At 47.5% G+C, this 22,613-nt stretch overlaps 1 long non-coding RNA gene and 1 pseudogene across 1 annotated transcript; one reads left to right on the plus strand and one right to left on the minus strand.

Annotated features, from left to right (window-relative positions):
• Nucleotides 1-604: 604 nt before the first annotated feature.
• LOC119350231 lies at nt 605-1,831 on the minus strand. Its single transcript, XR_005169571.1, has 3 exons — nt 1,681-1,831; nt 1,030-1,053; nt 605-901 (listed from the first exon to the last, which is right to left on the minus strand). It is a non-coding gene; the product is annotated as an uncharacterized LOC119350231 (long non-coding RNA).
• Nucleotides 1,832-4,228: 2,397 nt separating this feature from the next.
• On the plus strand, nt 4,229-5,822 carry LOC119350304 (annotated as a pseudogene).
• The last annotated feature ends 16,791 nt before the right edge of the window (nt 5,823-22,613 follow it).

Raw genomic sequence — 22,613 nt, forward strand, 5'->3', positions numbered from 1 at the left:
TATGTGAATTTATGCCCGTTTGTTATCGGTCTAGAATGTGTTTCCTGTCATTTTTGCCCGCCTAGTGATCTAAGTACTACATTGCATAATTTTGTCTGGATATAAAGTGCATGATAAGAGATACGCGGTTGTGGACGCGTGGATTTTGAAAAAGAAGGTTAAAACCTTAGTTCTCTGTATCAATCGATGCATACAGACATCTTTATTAATTATTCAACAAAGTTATGACAAGAAAACTTTTAGCAGGTGCTAGTAATTAACGATCGATTACGTGACTGCGTGTGCTTGAGCCCCCCTGAGGCCGTGACTCAAACGTAGACTTGAGAAAAATAGGCCTATAAGATGGCCCACTGATGATCGTGGCCCCGTCCGTTCCTAATCCTAAACTCGCACGCCCAGCAGAGGCAATTAGCGCTAGGTCAAACAAAAGAGAGGCAATTAGCGCCGCCGGCAGCCGCTGTCCGCCCTTCTTGTAGCAATCAAAGTCGATTTAGATCAATTCAGGCTCCGCTGGTGTTGCGAGGGGCGATCGTGTAGGCTGCCCACATCAATTCTCCAGCGATAGAGCGGTCCAGCCAGGGCCGGTCCTGAGATTTCGGGGGCCCGGGGCGAAACTAGAACCCGGGGCCCTTTTCTAAAAATGGTAACCACGTGTTTGTACACCATCAAAATACTAATAAGCATGCTTAAATTGCATTTAACAACTATGTATAAGATAAAAAAAACTATGTAGTATATGATAATTAATTTGTCGAGAAACTTAAGTTACTCACTGCAAGGAATATGTAGCGGCGATGTTGAGATGAAAGATAAATTTTCACACACCTCTTGTGAAGCCGGACACAAGTAAAACTCCATATATTAGGTGTGCAAGAGTTGATCTATCCACCAATAATCTATCCTGAAAAAAATCAAAAGTATATAAAAAAGATCCATATAGAGAGGGTAAGCAAAATCATGCAATGGCTACTAGGAAATATGAAACTTGAGAGTGCATAACTAAATTTTTTCCCACATGAGTGCACATACTGGAATTGCATCCGGTTGAAATGCCTGAAAATGCATAGTGTCACAACCATGAACTTGATTACAAGAATGAAGATTTATATAAGCTAATTCTTGGCTACCAAAATAATATGTACTCTATATAGATAGAAGTTCAAATCAATTAGCAATTTACATGGGCCTCTAAAACTTCCAATGACGTGGTGCCATAGGCTCACAGCCATAAAATAGTAGCCATATACTGATATACATAGAAGTTCAAATCAATTAGTAATACACTTGGGCCTCTAAAAATTCCATTGATGTAAATCTCCTATATAGTGGCCCACAAACGAGGTCATTGCAGAACACAATGTGAAAATTTCTGGACTAATTGGGAGACTGATAAATCATATACATATAGTTCGTCTGATTCTGGGCATTATTCAGAATCAAGAGATCCTTGGCAATGTCTACAGAATGTAAAGTTATGCAATCATATCTCCAAAGTTGTGAGCAGTTACACAGAATCAGTGCCAAAACTGAACCCTAACAATCACAATACTTAAGAAATCCTCCTTTGTCGTTTCAATGTACCATCCAACTAGATCGCTAATACAAGAAACAACAGTCTCGAGAAGCACCTTGGAGATGGGTTCCTTTTTTCAGAAACGGGAAATAAGAGAGATGCATTACCACATGTACTGAAGGAGGATAAAGGCAAGGTGCGCGGACTAGGGATGTCTGATGTCTCGGCGGCTGCGTGGCCGACGTACTCCCGGAACAATCATGGGGCATGTCGTCTGCTGACGCCGGCAAAAATCATTGAATCAGCCCTTGCGGCTCGGCTTCTCGGCGTGGCCGGCGATAGGCAACTGCCGCGGCGCACGATCTAATCTATGCGTCATCAGAGGGCTGTGTGTCTTGCCGCCTGCTGACCTCCCGTTTGGGCTGTGTGCTGGGCCAAATCGACTAGTAATATACATGACATACATATATAAATGGGGGCCCCCTGATTCCGGGGGCCCGGGGCGGCCGCCCCCCCTGCCCCCCCTCAGGGCCGGGCCTGGGTCCAGCTAACTAGCCAAGGTTAGCGCTAATGGTTATTTTTACTAATCTATCTCAATTCCCATCTTCTGTGTCTTCAAATTATACATCAAATTTAACTTTTCTTATTTTATGATCTGCAATACTAAGTTTTCATAGGACCTACTAATATTTTGATCTTAACTTTTTGCGGAATATTTATATCTTTTTTACAAATTGTAGAGTCTAATTTGAACTGATACAAATACAACTTGGTAATTTTTAGTGTCGAAGCCATCCATTACTATGATAGAGCAACACTTTTTTTATTTCCTGTTTGGCCCCCTATGTCAAAATCCTGACTCCACCCATGCGCACCCGGGTGCGTCCGCGAGCGTACAGCGAACGGATTTGGCAAGTCCGGCTGTAGATACTCTAAAACCACAGGTTGGATCTGTTCTCCGCGCCTCCTGGTTGGTGGCTGCGAAGGTCATGCCAGGAGACCATTACATCGACCTGTTGGATGTGTTCGATGCATCAGATCTGAAGCTAGTGCCGGCACACGACTATGCGGGTACTGCCGATGACGGAGCAGCGGTGCTGAAGGATGTGCCAGCCTCGGGCAAGGTGGCCATGAACAGTGCACTAGCATTGCCAGTCGTCGTACCTTGTGCGCCCGAGGACATGGTAGATCTGGGCGATGCAACTACAGTGGCATGCGTTCGAATGTTGGATCTGTTAGTGTCGATGTTCACAAAGGCTACGACAAGCACAACTTCATTCATGATGAATGCATGGATAGTCATGGCGGCAACGGCGGCGGCCTTTGACGACAGTGCCAAGATGATCAAGGGGCTCGACAACGCATCTGCCTGCACATTGGTATTTCTGCATATTTCTGCAAGCGTGATGACAATGGTTGCTTGCAGCACTTGCTGACATCAGAAAGAGGTTTTTCGCCCGATGCTTGGCAGCGGCTATCGCACGAGCAAGCTCCACGAGAAAGCAACTCGGTTTGACGCTGATGGGCAAAGGGCGCATTGGTAGTTCCCATCCGACAACTACATCCGAGGAAGTGGCACTGACGGTATGATGGATGATATGTTGTCGGGACTCGCGTCTGTGTGGAGTGACAGCGGCTAGATCCGCACCGAGACATGGGCGCCTCTAAAGGCCATGGCGGTGGTCTTAGGCAGGAGGATTTCCCACCGATTTGCTAATGCCTTTTTGGTCTAACTCTAAGTGTTGGCTCATGACCGCATTGAACGATTTCTCTCCAAAATGTTGATTCACACACCTCTTCATATCTGGGCTGAAAACTCTTGTCCTAACCGATACTAGCCAGGCTCCGCAATGACGAACTTGCGTCATGACCTTGTTGAACGCGTTGTCCACTTGCTGTTGTGTTGGTCCTCATTGGCCGGTCATGGTAACTAGGAGGAAAATCCTTGTCCAAGTTATCTCGGGTCGGACGAGACGACGATGTCATGAGGATGCTTATCTCTCATGAAGGCGTTGTGGCAGGACGAAGTCGATCTAGTTATAAGTGTTTATTTTCATAGCATGTAATGATTCAATCGTAATTGCCTTTGTTCTGTACTCTACTTAATAATTACTACCTCCGTCCTAAGGCGTACATTAAGTCAATGTTATATATATACATATATATATATATATATATATATATATATATATATATATATATATGTATGTATGTATGTATGTATGTATATATATAGACACACACACACACACAAAAATATGAAGCTAAACAATATCAAATCTATAACAATACATCCATCATTGAATATATTTTCACAATCCATTTATTCAATATTGTAACTGTTGATATGTTCTTTGATATATTTAGTCAAACTTTTTTAAAAAACTTTTTGGATGAATTTATACTCCATCTATTTTGGGGCGGAGGGAGTAATAAAAATGACTGTGTGCATCAATTGATGCCGAAGGCTTTAACCTTCTTTTCGAAAAAAAAATTAAAAGCATGGTGAAATGTGGATGTGTGAACCCACACTGTATCCACCCTAGAAAAAACCTTATTTATAGTAGCACCAAATGCTGTTGCCCCGGTAAGCGTCTCAGTTCCTATAAATTGAAACCGGGGCTGCTCAGGAATTGGCACCAGTCCACATTGCCAAAGCAATCATCAGTGTATCAGCGCGTAGGGCCATTAACAAACTCGAGTGCATCTTCACATATGGCCCCACCAGCGCAATGCTTGGACACGGTCACCGGTGCAACCGGCCAGAATGGCACCGTGCCGGTGATAGGGCACACGCCGGAGAAGAAGATGCAATGCCACAACCTGCTTGACGCCGACGAGTTCCGGCTCCAGGGTCACCAGGTAATCGACTTCATAGCCGAGTATTACAGCGGCATGGGTGACCACCCCCGTGCACCCCAGCGTCACCCCCGGCTTCCTCCGCAACCTGCTCCCTACGGAGGCGCCGTCCCATCCGGAGCCCGACGCGTTCAGCTCCGCGCTCAAGGACGTCCGCGACATCATCCTCCCGGGCATGACGCACTGGCAGAGCCCCCGCCACTTCGCGCACTTCCCGGCGTCGAGCAGCACCGTCGGCGCCCTCGGGGAGGCGCTCACCGCCGGCATCAACGTGGTCCCCTTCACGTGGGCCGCTTCGCCGGCCGCCGCTGAGCTCGAGATGGTGGTCGTGGATTGGCTCGGCAAGGCACTGCACCTTCCCGAGAGCCTCCTCTTCGCCGGAGGCGGAGGGGGCACGATTCTTGGCACCTCGTGCGAGGCCATACTCTGCACTCTCGTCGCCGCAAGGGACCGGAAGCTCGCCGGGATCGGTGAGAACAGGATCTGTGACCTCGTGGTCTACTGCTCGGACCAGACCCACTTCGCCTTCCGCAAGGCCGCACGCATTGCCGGCATCCAGCGTGACCACTGCCGGGCGATACACACGTGCCACGGCGACATGTTCGCGCTGTCGCCCACGGAACTGCAGGCCGCCATGAAGGCTGACGTGGATGCCGGGCTTGTGCCCCTCTTCCTGTGCGCGACCATCGGGACGACCCAGACCACTGCCGTCGACCCCATCGGCGAGCTCTGCGCTGTCACCGCGCCGCACGGAGTGTGGGTGCACGTGGACGCGGCGTACGCCGGCTCCGCGCTCGTCTGCCCGGAGTTCACCTACGTGATACACGGCGTGGAGGCCGTGGACTCCTTCAGCATGAACGCCCACAAGTGGCTCCTCGCCTACAACGACTGCTGCACGATGTGGGTGAAGAAGCCGAGCGCACTGGTGGCTGCGCTCGGGACCGAGCAGGAGTACATCCTCAAGGACGCGGCGTCGGAGGGGCACGACGTGGTGGACTACAAGGACTGGAACATGACGCTGACACGCCGGTTCCGCGCGCTCAAGATGTGGCTCGTGCTCCGCTGCTACGGCATCCAGGGCCTGCGCGACCACATCCGCTCCCACGTCCGCATGGCCGTGGCGTTCGAGAAAATGGTGAGGGCCGATGAGAGGTTCGAGGTTGTGACTGACAGGACGTTTGCGCTGGTGTGCTTCCGGCTTCGCCCACAGGACAAGTTCAGCGGTGAGAAGACGGCCAACGACCTCAACCGAGGCCTCCTAGAAGAGGTGAACGCGGTCACCTCGGGCCCCTACATGAGCGCCGCAAACGTAGGCGGTATGTTCATGCTAAGGTGTGCCGTGGGGAGCACGCTCACGGAGGAGCACCATGTCGACGATGCATGGAAGGTTGTGCAGGATCGGGCCTCGGCGATCCTTCGTAAGATGGAGATCATCTACAGCTCTAGGTAACCTACGAACTTGGTGAAGATGAACTTCGATTCAAGGTTCACCACAATAATTAGGCGGGCCACGGAATCATGCATGAGGATTGTACTTCGCGAATAGAGCTGCCCATGTAATGTACTACTACTTGCTTTTTGTTACGTCTGTATTTGAAACTATTGTTTACATTTTTTCCCTTTTCCCTAAAGGTTGCATAATAATTGAGATGTAAGGTGACATACACCTATTTCGACGGTTATATACATAAAGTGATTATATATTGTTTGTATTGTATTATGTGTTCCCGCTTCATTGTTTTCATTGTATTCTTGTATGTAACTTGTGATTCTACTACATCCCTTAAGTTATTGAATCGTGTGTTTCTGCAAACATGTATGCATTGACGTATATTAATAATAAACACCAAAACAATGTATTGGCAAACTCTTAAACATTGGTGTACCATTACTGCAGATCGGTGCTATTAGGCGCATATCATCGAATTATGTGCGACGAAGTTATCACACACATTAGAAAATAAAATTGTGTGCCTCAAAGTGAAACGTATGTGATGGCCAACACATCGCGCGTGATTGGGGAAGGAAAACATGGTGCGATTTCGTGCACATGGTTCTACTGAAATAAGCATGTGAGATGAACTGAATTATCGCACACGTTTTTTCTAATGCCGTGTGTCTGGTTGTACTGAAAAAATTGCCCATCATGATGCGAGCCATCGAACACATAACTTTTAGATCTATCGTGAGCGATTTATAGCAAACAGACCATTTTAATAAATTGTGTGAGATATGTTTACAATCGCATACAGTTACACCGAAGGAGTCATGTGTGATGATGTTCACATGATTTCAATACTTGTAAATTTTCCTCGCTTGAATTATTTAAAACATGCATAAAAACAATAATTGTAAATGAACAGAGGTTCCTAGGTTGTTATTTACATGAAATATTTAAAACATACATAGAGACCTCACAAAAAGATTAATTGATCATCATGTAGTTCTTCTTCGCATGCTTGCTAGCGCCACGGCCTGACCCCGGGGCCTCCTCTACTGTTACAAATGGGAGGCATGTCATCACATGAACGATCCACTTGTACATGGCATAGCTTGTTTAAGCATCCTTGCCTCTGTACGTGATGTACTCTGGACTCGGACATTCCTCCCAGATCAAATGCTATTGATAATGCGATGAGATAAAAAGAAAGTACAGACTTACTAGGTGGGATATGATTTGCAGACCCAAGGGTCAGGGTGGGCTTAAGATTGAGAAGAGGTAAAGAATAGATATCTGCTCAGTAAATGATTATACAAGCTATCTGTTGAGACCGAAGGAACCTGGGTGCAAATTCTACTTAATAAGTACCTACAATCTAATACCTTGGCCCAGGTTACCATTAGAACCAATGATTCACCTTTCTGGAAAGGGCTTAATGAGAACGAAAGCAGCTTTCTTCCATAGAACTAAATTTATCACTGGAAATGGTAATTCGACTAGATTATGAGAAGATACTTGGTTAGGGGAGACGCATCTTGCCATACAATATCTGTCTCTGTATAATATTATATAGCGTCAGGAGGCTTATGTTGCTACAATATTATAGTCTACTCCTCTAAACATTCAATTTCGGCGATCCTTAGTAGGAGACCGATGGGATGCATGGCTACATCTGGTGCGGAGGTTGATGGATGTTCACCTCTCTGATGTGCCCGATACTATCCACTGATGAATCCATGTATGTAGATCTAATTGACTCGGACCCGATTCCATGATCAATACATATTTGGAAGATTAAAGCGCCACTAAAAACATAAATCTTTATGTGGTTTGTTCACAAGGAGGTGATTCTGACTAAGAATAATTTGGCAAAGCGTAGTTGGGAAGGTAGTCAACCATGTTGCTTTTGTGATCAAGATGAAACTATTAAACACCTCTTTCTCGATTGTCCGATGGCCAAACTTTTATGGCGTTCAAATCATATAGCTTTCAATATCGTCCCTCCAAATGGTATTCACACGTTATTTGGGACGTGGCTAAATGCAGTGGAGCCAAATACTGCGAGGCATATTTGGGTAGGAGTATGCGCATTACTTTGGGCTATACGGAACTGCAGAAATGATATGGTCTTTAACAAACAAACTCGTACACATTTTTTGCAGGTTATCGACATGGTCACTGCTTGGATCCGTACGCGATCATTACTCACTCCTGCGGAAGCCAGAGAGCCATTTGTTATTGGGTCTACACGATGGGAGAAGGTTCATCGGGATATGTACAACCGGTATGGATAGCGGTACAGTAATAGGCTAGGTGTTTAGTCATCTCATCCTATTTTAGCCGGTTGTGGCAACTTTAATCTTTTTGGTTACCTTTTCTTTAGCTCCGAGTAAGCTTGTACTAGACTGCGGACCTTGGTGATACTTTGTTTAATGATGTGAACTGTTTACTCACGCCACCACTGTGTGAAATAGCAATGATCGTGCACACACATACCACGTTACCACTATACACTAGTAGTAGCAACGTTCACATAGCCTCCAGCGCCACCACTAATTATTTATTGATTTATAAAAAATCATTTATACAATTCATCCGTTGATTTATAAAATCATTTGACCTGAGTATCTTATACCTCGCAATGGCGATGTTTTTGTATCGTTACCTTGTTGAAAGCATTGCTCAGATATGCTCGTGTCACATCCCTAGTTCTGCTATGACCTAAGCTAGCCCTTCATGTTTGCATCATGTTTAAATTCCATTTAAAATTTGAAATGGGGATTTGTGAAACCCTCAGAATCATTTCTGAAAATGACCCAAGTAAAAATTGCTCCAAAATGGTTCAAGAAAATGCTCATGTTGCTCTCTGAAAATATTGGACAGAGATAAAAATCAAATCAATATTTTTATGAGCTCCTAAGTATTTATTTTGGGCATTTGGAATTAATGTAGTAATTATTTGCTTTGGATGTATATTATTATATATATATATAATATTGTCCAAAAATTATGCCAGTTGTTGAGGAGCTCTCGAATAATACCATTAGCCCCTGCAAAAATTGGCATAAGAAAATAAAATGGTTTAGTATTTTATTTAAACCAAACAAATGTTAGAAAAATAGAAAAGAAAACAAAAAAGGAAAAGCCTACCTGTGCTTACCTGCGGCCTGGCACTGTGCAGCCGGCCTGGCCCAGCGGCCCAGCAGGCCGGCCCAGCCGACTGGCACTGCCAGTCGTCCCCTTCCTCGCGCCAGGAGGACAGGGGCACGCGCTCGCCGCGCGCGAGCACACACCGGCCACCTCCTGCTTCCCCGCTCGCCGCTGGAGGCACCCAACGACGCCACGCACCCCCCCTGAACACCGCTCACTCTCCCCAGTCCTCTCCTCTCCTCTCCCTCGCTTCCTCGCTCATGGCCGAGCGCTGTCGTCGCCACCGGCCACCGTTGCCGCAGCCACCGCCTCCCCCTCGCCTTCTCTCCATGTCTGCGAGCTCCGCCACCTCGCCCTGAAGCTCTCCATCGAGCCACGCACCTCGGGAGGCCCTGGAGCGCCTCCATCGCCGCCGTCTTCATCTCCGGCCGCCGTGGATCCCCATCGCCGCCCCGCCGTCTTCAGTGCATCCCCGAGCTCGCCGTCAAGCCCACCGAGACCACTGTGAGCTGCTGCTTCTCCCCCTCTCCGTTTGCTCGCTTGCATGTCATAGCCGTCGCCCCCTTGCTTACCGTAGCCGTCGCCGCGCGGGCTCGTCGCCGGCGAAGCCCCGGTGACCAAATGGCCCCGCGCGTGCGTCTGTTGCACTCGCAACGACCCGTGGAGCAACGCTAGCGCGACAGCCAGCTTGTTTGCAAGCCGCAACGCCGACCCCGAGCACACCCGCACGCCGGCCACCGCCACGAGCTCTTTTCCAGCGAGCTCCGGCCACCCCAGCTACTCCCACTTGCCCTATTGGTTGCGCGCATTCGCCAGCTTCACGTAGGTAGTCTCCGCCGCGCGTTTGGTCGCCGGAAGGCAATTTCCGACGCCTCCGCCGCGTCTGGCCTCGCCGGCGTCGAGTCGCCGGCGGGCTTTGACCCCGCAGACAGGAGGTTTGACCTTTTCCGTGGGTCGCCGACATGTGGGGCCCGACCCTGTTAAGTTTTAGTTAGGATTAGTTTAACAACTAATTAAACCATGTTTAGCTAATTGGGTCACTAACACGTGGGCCCAACCCCATTAACTAAACCAGTTTAGGTTTATTTTAAATCAGGATTAGCTACAGACACTGACGTGTGGACCCCACACGTCAGGTTTGACCTGGTCAGCCGCCTTTGACCTGCTGACATAAGCATGACGCTGTGCTGACGCAGTTATTCCTTTTCTGGAATTATTTTAAAACAGGAAATTCCAAAAAATGTTTTAAACTTCAAAAATTCATAGAAATTCAACCGTAGCTTAGATTGAAATAATTTATATATGAAAAATGATCAGAAAAATTCCATCTATCCATCTGTACCATTTTCATGCATGACAAACCAACCTATACATGATGTATATATGAAAACACACTTATGGCATATTTAAGAGCTTAATTAGGAGTTGCATTTTAACCCTTGGTTCAAATGGACCTCAACTAAATAAATGCTAGATGCATTAACTCAAACAACATCACATACTCATGCCATGTTCATGCATCATAATGTTGCATATGCTTGTGTTTGATTTCCGACACCGTTCCTTCTCGATAGGTCCTGCTCCGGAGAGTGTTCGAGAGTACCTGTCTGAGGAGCAGTGCCCCCCTGTTGATCTACCAGGCAAGCAAACCCCCTTGTTCATTCCGATACAATCCTACTCTCTCGCTCCTGCTCTCATTTATTGCATTAGGACAACAACGATCCAACTGCTACTTTATGTTGCGGTAGTTAAACCCATTCCTCTGCATGACCTGTCATTGCCACAGTAAATAGTTAAAACTCACTAGCATGTGTAGGAGTTGATTGAGCCATGTTGTGTTCTTGCCATGCCGTGCCTGCTATTGCTTAGAGTTGTGTCAGGTCTGATTCATCGGGAATGAATTGGAGTGGTACGATATGTTCTGGTGCTGAGAGTTAAGCGTGTGAACACGATTTGGTAAAGGTAGCGGTGAGAGGCCATGTAGGAGTACATGGTGGGTTGTCTCACTGGAACCGTCCTTAAGAACTGAGTTCGGTGTAAGTTGTCCAATGACTAGTCACTACCACACATTGGGCTCCGGGCGATCCAAGCTCTCTCGACTTATTAGCCAACTTGATCTCTGTCCAGGAGTTGCAATTAGTTTCTGGTGTTTGTAGGTAGTGTTAGTAGTCTACCAAGTGGCACCCGGCCAGGTGGGCTTGGGACAGACTAGGCACAGTGGCACGGTGTACCAAGTGGCACCCGGATGGTGGGCTTGGGAACCCTGCTCACATCGTTTGGGGCCGTGAGCGACACCCCGGCCGGATCTCCTTGCGGATGGAACCCGAATAGGCGATGAACCTGGACTAGAGTCTTGTGTGGTTAGTCAGGTCGTGGCCGACATCCTCGTCAGGCTTCCGCTTGAAGGTTGCCAAGATACATGACGTGTATATGGTGATTAGTGGTGAGAGCGTGTGTGAAGAAGTACACCCCTGTAGGGTTTTCATGATCTATTCGAATAGCCGTGTCCTCGGTTATGGACTTCTTGGATGCTTACGTGGTACATAGACAACTTAAAGTGGATACTCTAAAATGCTCAAGACAAGTGTGAGTGCTACGGATGGCCTTCTCGTAAGGAGACGAGGATGAATCCATAGTAGTGTATTGATGTGGTGATTAGTGGACTCGTGTGCGCTGCCTCACCTCAAAGAAGTTTCTCGTTGTCGTAGAACAAGATAGCCACTGAGTCAAAGCTGGCTTGCTGCAACTAAACCCCACATTACCTTCTTGATACAATGCATGTATGATAGGGTATGATGTAAGTCTTGCTGAGTACCTTTGTACTCACGTTTGCTTTATTTATGTTTTGCAGGTGAGACATCTGTCTCACTAATAGTACCGCTTGGACTTCGACGAGTAGCTTGTTACCTTAGCTACGATCTTGTACCTTGGAGGGACTTGTAGATAGTCAGGCTTCTCGGCCTTTTTCTTTTGTAGTTGTCTGTACTCAGACATGTAATGCTTCCGTTGCTTGTATGCTCTGAATGATGGGTCATGTGACCCTTGTTTGTATTAATGCCATGTGGCTCTTCTGAGCCTTTATCTATATGAGTTTGCGTTATGTTGTGATGCCATGTCGTACAGCACATACTTGCATGTTATGCGTACGTGTGACGTGTATTGCTATGTGTGGGATCCGACAAAGTAGTTGTTTATCCTTGGCAGCCTCTCATATGGGGAAATGTAGTCTAGTGCTTCCTTGAGCCATAATAGTCCGCTACAGCCCGGTTCACCGGAGTCCTACTAGCCCAGTACTACTACTCAGGACACTTCATTGGCCGGCCTGTGTTTCACTTTGTTCCTGTGTCTGTCCCTTCGTGGAAATGTCACGCGGTGACATCCGAAGTCCTGTTAGCCCAGTGCTACAGCCCGGATTCACACGCTGCTGACTGACATGCGCGATGTGAATCATGTATGCCTGTCCCCATGGGCTAGTGCCGCTTTGGGTTCACGACTAGCCATGTCGGCCCGGGTTCTCTGTCATATGGATGCTAGCGACACAATCATATACGTGAGCCAAAAGGCGCAAACGGTCCCGGGCCAGGGTAAGGCGACACCCGTGGAAATACCGTGCGTGAGGCCGCAAAGTGATATGTGGTGTTACCGGCTAGATCGATGTGACTTGGAATCGGGGTCCCGACAGCTTTGGTATCAGAGCCTGACTGACTGTAGGATTTCCAAGCCAACCTGGTCGAAGTTGAGTCTAGAAATTCTTTAGCTATATAGGGGAATTGATTGTGGAAGGGAACGTAAGGCTCTTTTTACTCCTTATACCTCATGCCCTTCTGATCTGAGTCATCCTATCTTTCCTACGGGGTTAAGGAACTAGGCTTCCTCTTCTGTCTATCAGGATCACGTGTTACTACTCCGTAGTTTCTAAGGTTTGGTTGATCTAAGTCTTATCCCAGTTTGAGTACCTCCGGTGTAGCCTATTTAGTAATATCCCAGAACCTTGGGTGATGATGTTAAGTTTGGTGCTACCCCGTCTTTTGCAGAATGTCTCATTTGAGCATTTTACTGCCGTTATGCAGCCGGATTTGTCCTAGGAGTTCGAGAGATACTAAATTCTTGTGCTACCTTCTGCATCCTATAGTTGATGCTGAATCCATCCTTGTTTTCCTTGGTTTTGTTCTTCAGGATGTTGCCGGTTAACCGAAGTTCTGTTGCTCGTAGCCGAAACCACGGAGATGGTAGGGATGAGGATCCTCCCGACCAGCCTTCGTTGGCAGAGTTCATGTTAGAGATGGAGAAGAACAAGCGAGAGTCTAACCGCTTGTTAGCACGTATTGATGAGAACACCTCCCATCAGCACAAAGAGTCAGCGTCCATCTATGATTTCATTGGTCTGAAACCACCTACCTTCCATCATTCCATTGAACCACTCGATGCAGATGACTGGCTCCGTAGTATCACACACAAGCTGCGTTCTGCGAACGTAGCTGAAAGTGACAAGGTCACCTACGCTGCTTATCATCTGGAAGGTCCTGCTAGTCTTTGGTGGCAGAACTATGAGGCTATGCTTCCAGCTGGCCAGATACCTACCTGGAGAGATTTTACTGAAGCCTTTCATGAACATCACATTCCTCAAGCCCTCATTGATCGCAAGAGAGAAGAGTTTTGTAGTTTCACCCAGGGTGAGATGGCTGTCGATGCTTACAGTAGAGAATTTGAGAACCTCGCTCGCTATGCTTCAGAAGAAGTGTCCACAGACGCCAAGAAGCAGGCTAGGTTCCGGAAGGGTCTCAACCCCAAGTTGCGTCGTGATCTCCACTTGCACCATTGCAATACATTCCAGGCTCTTGTGAACAAGGCCATTAATGCGGAGACAGCTCAGCTCACTTACGAGGAGTCTCATAAGCACACCCGTGATTTGGTTTCTTTCTCCGGTTCTAGTTCGCAGAAGCGCCGGATTTGGGTTCCGAACTCCGCTCTTCCACCCGGATATTCACCGAGGCCATCTTATGTGGCGCCTCACCTAGTTCAGTTACATACTCCACTCAGGCCTATTGGTAGACCGCTTGTCAAACCGGGTCCACGTCCTACTTCAGGGACTTGCTTCACATGCGAAGAGCCAGGACACTATGCACGTGACTGCTCTCAAACCAACTATGCCCCACCCCAGCCTGAGAAGTCTGTTCTTCGTGGTAAGCCATCATGCAAGATGATCAGTGTCAAGTCATCTTCCACTGAACGTGGATGTGTGCATCACGTCTCAGCTAGAGACGCCCATGACGATCCAGATGTCGTTCTTGGTACACTCCTTGTCAATTGCCATCCAGCATCGGTTTTGTTCGATACTGGAGCATCTCATTCCTTCATTTCCGAAAGCTACGCTAATTTGCACAACATGTCATTTTGTGATATGCCCTTTTCTCTAGTCATTCAAACTCCTGGATCCAAATGGCAAACTTCTAGTGTAAGCCATGGTAATGAAATCCTTGTTGACAGACTTGTATTCCTTGCATCACTTATAGCCCTCAAGTCTACATATATCAACATCATCTTGGGTATGGACTGGATGAAAGCTCATTATGCCAAGATTGATTGTTACACAAGGTCTGTTCAGCTTACACACCCATCTGGCAAGATAGTCACCGTCTCCACTAGAGTTGCAAAGCGCCAACTCTATTCTCTTAATGCCAGCCCTCTTCCAGACCTTGAAGATATCCCGGTAGTCCGTGACTTTCCGGATGTCTTTCCAGAGGAACTGCCAGGTATTCCACCTGACAGAGATGTAGAGTTTGTCATAGATCTTATCCCAGGAACCGCTCCAATCTCTAGGAGACCTTACAAGATGGCACCCTTAGAACTAGCTGAGCTTAAGAAACAACTTGATGAATCCTTGCAAAAGGGTTTCATCGTCCTAGTTCTTCTCCCTGGGCTTGCCCCGTCCTCTTCGTCAAGAAAAGGGATGGTACGGACCGGATGGTTGTAGATTATCGTCCCGTTAATTTGGTCACGATAAAGAACAAGTATCTGCTCCCCAGGATCAACGATCTGTATGATCAGCTCACTGGATCCTCAGTCTTCTCCAAGATGGATTTGAGGTTAGGCTACCACCAAATCAAGATCAGAAACGGGGACATTCCTAAAACGGCTTTTGTCACTCGTTATGGTCAGTACAAGTACACCGTCATGTCCTTTGGTCTAACCAATGCTCCAGCTACTTTCTCTCGCTTGATAAACTCGATCTTCATAGAGTACTTAGATAAGTTCGTCGTGGTTTACCTCGATGATATTCTTATTTACTCGAAGAACGAGGAAGAGCATGCTGAACATCTTAGACTTGTGTTAGAAAAACTCAGAGAGCACCGCCTTTATGCCAAGTTCTCCAAGTGCGAATTTTGGTTACCAGAAGTGACCTATCTCGGCCACGTAATCTCTGGTAAGGGCATTGCTGTCAATCCCGAGAGAGTTCAGGCCGTTCTTGATTGGACTCCGCCTGAAACAGTTAAACAAGTTAGGAGTTTCCTTGTTCTAGCCAGATATTGTCGCCGCTTCGTTGAGAACTTCTCCAAAGTGGCCAAACCTCTGACGGAACTTCTCAAGAAAGATAAAAAGTTTGAGTGGTCCCCACAGTGTGAGTACAGTTTTCAGGAACTGAAAAGACGACTGACTTCTGCTCCCGTACTTGTGCCACCGGATTTCACTAAAGACTTTGTTATCTACTGCGACGCCTCACGACAGGGACTAGGTTGCATCCTTATGCAAGATCGCCATGTGATTGCCTGTGCATCTCGACAGTTGCATCCACATGAGGAGAATTATCCTACACATGATCTAGAGCTTGCAGCCGTAGTCTATGCACTTAAGACATGGCGACATTACCTCCTTGGTAAACGTTGCGAGATTTACACCGATCACCAGAGTCTTAAGTATATCTTCACCCAACCAGATTTGAACCTTAGGCAAAGACGTTGGTTGGAGTTGATCTCAGATTACGACTTAGGAATTACCTACACCCCAGGCAAGGGGAATGTCATGGCTGATGCGCTAAGTCGTAAGTCCTATTGCAACAATCTCATGTTGCAGCAGGGCCAACCACTTCTCCATGAGGAATTCTGTAAGCTTAATATTCACATTGCTCCTCATGGATTCCTTTCTACCTTGGTGGCGAAACCTACTCTTGTGGATCAAATCATCTCTGCTCAGAAGCAGGATACGGGAATTTCCCGGATCAAGAGAAACATTAACAAGGGAGTTGGTGGTAGTTTCTCTATAGATGATCGTGGTGTTGTTTTCTTCGAGAGTCGCTTGGTGGTTCCCAAGAATCAACATCTTCGATGATTAATCCTTAAGGAGGCGCATGAATCTCCTCTCATGATCCATCCCGGTAGTACTAAGATGTATCAGGACCTACGCCAGAGGTTCTGGTGGACTAGGATGAAGAGAGAAATTGCTCAGTTTATTGCTAACTGCGACGTTTGTCGTCGCGTTAAGGCAGAACATCAAAGACCTGCTGGCACCCTTCAACCTTTAGCTATTCCTGAGTGGAAATGGGATAAAGTTGGTATGGACTTCATCACCGGCTTTCCTAGGACCAAGAAAGGGAATAATGCTATCTTCGTAGTCATTGATCGTCTTTCCAAAGTGGCTCACTTCCTACCTGTTCGAGAGAGTATCACTGCTAGTCAGCTCGCTGACTTATATATTTCTCGAATAGTGTCACTTCATGGTGTTCCACTAGAGATCAATTCAGACCGTGGTAGTCTTTTCACTTCTCATTTCTGGGAGAGTTTCCAAACTGCCATGGGCACCCATCTTTCCTTCAGTACCGCTTTCCACCCTCGATCAAGTGGTCAGGTGGAAAGGGTCAACCAAATTCTCGAAGACATGCTTAGAGCTTGTGTTATCTCATTCGGTATGGATAGGGAGAAGTGTCTTCCCTTCGCCGAGTTTGCTTATAACAATAGCTACCAATCCAGCCTCAAGAAAGCTCCTTTTGAGGTTCTGTATGGACGAAGATGTCAAACACCTTTGAACTGGTCAGAAACCGGTGAAAGACAATTCTTTAGACCGGATATGATCCAGGAGGCAGAAGAGCAAGTTCGCATCATTCGTGAGAATTTGAAAACAGCCCAATCTCGTCAAAAGAGCCAGTATGACCGTCGTCATAAGGAAGTGGCTTATGAAGTTGGCGACAAGGCTTATCTTCGGGTTACTCCCTTGAAGGGTACCCATCGTTTCGGTATCAAGGGCAAGTTGGCTCCTCGTTACATTGGTCCTTTTCGCATTCTCGCTAAACGAGGAGAGGTTGCCTACCAGTTGGAACTACCCCCACATCTTTCCCGAGTTCATGATGTCTTCCACGTCTCTCAACTCAGGCGTTGCTTCTCGGATCCCATCCGCGGAGTGGACCACGAAACGCTTGATCTCCAGGATAACCTCACATATCGAGAGTACCCCGTTCGCATTCTGGATCAAGCAGAGCGTGTCACTCGACGTCATAACATCAAGTTTCTCAAGGTTCAGTGGTCTCATCATTCCGAAAGAGAAGCTACTTGGGAGCGTGAAGATCGTCTTCGACTTGAGTACCCCACTTTCTTTCCGCCAACTCCTGAATCTCGGGACGAGATTCTTCCGAGTGGGGGTGAGTTGTCACATCCCTAGTTCTGGTATGACCTAGGCTAGCCCTTCATGTTTGCATCATGTTTAAATTCCATTTAAAATTTGAAATGGGGATTTGTGAAACCCTCGGAATCATTTCTGAAAATGACCCAAGTAAAAATTGCTCCAAAAGGGTCCAAGAAAATGCTCATGTTGCTCTTTGAAAATATTGGACAGAGATAAAAATCAAATCAATATTTTTATGAGCTCATAAGTATTTATTTTGGGCATTTGGAATTAATGCAGCAATTATTTGCTTTGGATATATATTATTGTCCAAAAATTATGCCAGTTGTTGAGGAGCTCTGGAATAATACTATTAGCCCTTGCAAAAATTGGCATAAGAAAATAAAATGGTTTAGTATTTTATCTAAACCAAACAAATGTCAGAAAAATAGAAAAGAAAATAAAAAAGGAAAAGCCTACCTGTGCTTACCTACGGCTTGGCACTGTGCAGCCGGCCTAACCCAGCGGCCCAACAGGTCGGCCCAGCCGACTGGCACTGCCAGTCGTCCCCTTCCTCGCGCCAGGAGGATAGGGGCACGTGCTCGCCGCGCGCGAGCACGCGCCGGCCACCTCCTGCTTCCCCGCTCGCCGCTGGAGGCATCCGACGACGCCACGCACCCCCCTGAACACTGCTCACTCTCCCCAGTCCTCTCCTCTCCTCTCCCTCGCTTCCTTGCTCACGGTCGAGCGCTGCCGTCGCCACCGGCCACCGTTGCCGCAGCCACCGCCTCCCTCTCGCCCTCTCTCCGTGTCTGCGAGCTCCGCCACCTTGCCCTGAAGCTCTCCATCGAGCCACGCGCCTCCGGAGGCCCTGGAGCGCCTCCATCGCCGCTGTCTTCATCTCCGGCCGCCGTGGATCCCCATCGCCGCCCCGCCGTCTTCAGTGCATCCCCGAGCTCGCCGTCAAGCCCACCGAGACCGCTGTGAGCTGCTGCTTCTCCTCCCCCTCTCCGTTTGCTCGCTTGCATGCCGTAGCCGTGGCCCCCTTGCTTACCGTAGCCGTCGCCGCGCGGGCTCGTCGCCGGCGAAGCCCCGGTGACCAAATGGCCCCGCGCGTGCGTCTGTTGCACTCGCAACGACCCGTGGAGCAACGCTAGCGCGACAGCCAACTTGTTTGCAAGCCGCAACGCCGACCCCGAGCACACCCGCACGCCGGCCACCGCCGCGAGCTCTTTTCCAGCGAGCTCCGGCCACCCCAGCTACTCCCACTTGCCCTGTTGGTTGCGCGCGTTTGCCAGCTTCACATAGGTAGTCTCCATCGCGCGTTTGGTCGCCGAAAGGCGATTTCCGACGCCTCCGCCGCATTTGGCCTCGCCGGCGTCGAGTCGCCAGCGGGCTTTGACCCCGCAGACAGGAGGTTTGACCTTTTTCGTGGGTCGCCGACATGTGGGGCCCGGCCCTGTTAAGTTTTAGTTAGGATTAGTTTAACAACTAATTAAACCATGTTTAGCTAATTGGGTCACTGACATGTGGGCCCAACCCCATTAACTAAACCAGTTTAGGTTTATTTTAAATCAGGATTAGCTACAGACACTGACGTGTGGACCCCACACGTCAGGTTTGACTTGGTCAGCCGCCTTTGACCTGCTGACGTAAGCATGACGCTGTGCTGACGTAGTTATTATTTTTCTGGAATTATTTTAAAACAGGAAATTCCAGAAAATGTTTTAAACTTCAAAAATTCATAGAAATTCAACCGTAGCTCAGATTGAAATAATTTATATATGAAAAATGATCAAAAAATTCAATATATCCATTTGTACCATTTTCATGCATGACAAACCAACCTATACATTCTGTATATATGAAAACACACTTATGGCATATTTAAGAGCTTAATTTGGAGTTGCATTTGAACCCTTGGTTCAAATGGACCTCAACTAAATAAATGCTAGATGCATTAACTCAAACAACATCACATACTCATGCCATGTTCATGCATCATAATGTTGCATATGCTTGTGTTTGATTTCCGACACCGTTCCTTCTCAATAGGTCCTGCTCCGGAGAGTGTTCGAGAGTACCTGTCTGAGGAGCAGTGCCCTCCCTGTTGATCTACCAGGCAAGCAAACCCCCTTTTTCATTCCGATACAATCCTACTCTCTCGCTCCTGCTCTCATTTATTGCATTAGGACAACAACGATTCAACTGCTACTTTATGTTGCGGTAGTTGAACCCATTCCTCTGCATGACCTGTCATTGCCACAGTAAATAGTTAAAACCCACTAGCATGTGTAGAGTTGATTGAGCCATGTTGTGTTCTTGCAATGTCGTGCCTGCTATTGCTTAGAGTTGTGTCAGGTCTGATTCATCGGGAATGAATTGGAGTGGTACGATATGTTCTGGTGCTGAGAGTTAAGCGTGTGAACACGATTTGGTAAAGGTAGCGGTGAGAGGCCATGTAGGAGTACATGGTGGGTTGTCTCACTGGAACCGTCCTTAAGAAATGAGTTCGGTGTAAGTTGTCCAATGACTTGTTACTACCACACATTGGGCTCTGGGCGCTCCAAGCTCTCTCGACTTATTAGCCAACTTGATCTCTGTCTAGGAGTTGCAATTAGTTTCTGGTGTTTGTAGGTAGTGTTAGTAGTCTACCAAGTGGCACCCGGTCAGGTGGGCTTGGGACAGACTAGGCACAGTGGCACGGTGTACCAAGTGGCACCCGGATGGTGGGCTTGGGAACCCTGCTCACATCGTTTGGGGTCGTGAGTGACACCCCGGCCGGATCTCCTTGCGGATGGAACCCGAATAAGCGATGAATCTGGACTAGAGTCTTGTGTGATTAGTCAGGTCCTGGCCGACACCCTCGCCAGGCTTCGGCTTGAAGGTTGCCGAGATACATGATGTGTATATGGTGATAAGTGGTGAGAGCGTGTGTGAAGAAGTACACCCCTGCAGGGTTTTCATGATCTATTCGAATAGCCGTGTCCTCGGTTATGGACTTCTTGGATGCTTACGTGGTACATAGACAACTTAAAGTGGATACTCTAAAATGCTCAAGACAAGTGTGAGTGCTATGGATGGCCTTCTTGTAAGGAGACGAGGATGAATCCATAGTAGTGTATTGATGTGGTGATTAGTGGACTCGTGTGCGCTGCCTCACCTCAAAGAAGTTTCTCGTTGTCGTAGAACAGGATAGCCACTGAGTCAAAGCTGGCTTGCTGCAACTAAACCCCACATTACCTTCTTGATACAATGCATGTATGATAGGGTCTGATGTAAGTCTTGCTGAGTGCCTTTGCACTCACGTTTGCTTTATTTATGTTTTGCAGGTGAGACATCTGTCTCACTAGTAGTACCGCTTGGACTTCGACGAGTAGCTTGTTACCTCAGCTACGATCTTGTACCTTGGAGGGACTTGTAGATAGTCAGGCTTCTCGGCCTTTTTCTTTTAAAGTTGTCTGTACTCAGACATGTAATGCTTCCATTGCTTGTATGCTCTGAATGATGGGTCATGTGACCCCTGTTTGTATTAATGCCATGCGGCTCTTCTGAGCCTTTATCTATATGAGTTTGCGTTATGTTGTGATGCCATGTTGTATAGCACATACTTGCATGTTATGCGTACGTGTGACGTGTATTGCTATGTGTGGGATCCGACAAACTAGTTGTTTATCCTTGGCAGCCTCTCATATGGGAAAATGTAGTCTAGTGCTTCCTTGAGCCATAGTAGTCCGCTACAGCCGGTTCACCGGAGTCCTGCTAGCCCAGCACTACTGCTCAGCACACTTGACTGGCCGGCATGTGTTTCACTTCGTTCCTGTGTCTGTCCCTTCGGGGAAATGTCACGCGGTGACATCCGGAGTCCTGTTAGCCCAGTGCTACAGCCCGGATTCACACGCTGCTGACCGACATGCTCGATGTGAATCATGTATGCCTGTCCCCATGGGTTAGTGCCGCTTTGGGTTCACGACTAGCCATGTCGACCCGGGTTCTCTGTCATATGAATGCTAGCGACACAATCATATACGTGAGCCAAAAGGCGCAAACGGTCCCGGGCCAGGGTAAGGCGACACCCGTGGGAATACCGTGCGTGAGGCCATAAAGTGATATGAGGTGTTACCGGCTAGATCGATGTGACATGGAATCGGGGTCCCGATAGCTCGGACTTGTTCTTCAGGGTGAAACCCTAGAGCCTGGCCTTTGATGCTTGGATCCGGTGTCGACAAGGTGTTGCTGTTGAAAAACCTCGTTGTCCCTGTGGTGTCAAGATATGGTTGGTGTGGATATGGTTATTGTTCTAAACTGCTGATCGACATTTGGCTAGCTTCGGGTTTTTTTCTCTCGCTTAGGCATTATTTTGGTCTTATACGATTTTGCTCTTTACTGGCGTTTTTATTTGTGTGTGTTGATGTTGGTTGTGTGCATCCTATCTATGCAGAGGCCAGCTGTGCTCATTGTGTTTGTATCCATTTCATGCTTCATTTTGAGTCAATAAAATTCACTCTTTATTAAGAAAAAAAATCCGTGCATCAAAATATTTATACATTAATACATATATTCATATTTTATCCACTAGTACATGTTGTACATTTTCGAATTTAAGAACAAAGTGCAGCGCCGCTCGTCGCCGGGGGTGCCTCTAGTTGCCGTCGTCGCTCCTCTTCCGAGCTCCATGTGGATGTCGTCGTTAGTGCCACAAGCCCATGTGAATGTCCTTGTTGTTGCCACAGCTCCGTGTGCATGTCGTCGTCGTTGATATGAAACAGACCTTATCTTCTACATAGAGATTAGAAAAGAAACTGTTCGTAGTGAATGTAAGTAAATTTTGATGAACAAATCATACTTACTGCTACCGAAACGTATTAATTGCACGATAAGCTATATATTCTGAAACTATCATTTTAGACAGAAGGGCATTCATGATCCATATGTTGTTGATGAATATAACTACCAGATTAGCGAAGTGACATTACCAGGTCGTCCAGTTAGGAGTTACCATGTTTGGCGTACGTCGAGTGCCCTCCAAGTGCACACTCGACAAAAGGAATGCCGAGT

This window comes from Triticum dicoccoides, chromosome 1A (genome assembly GCF_002162155.2).
Source record: "Triticum dicoccoides isolate Atlit2015 ecotype Zavitan chromosome 1A, WEW_v2.0, whole genome shotgun sequence".
NCBI lineage: Eukaryota > Viridiplantae > Streptophyta > Magnoliopsida > Poales > Poaceae > Triticum > Triticum dicoccoides.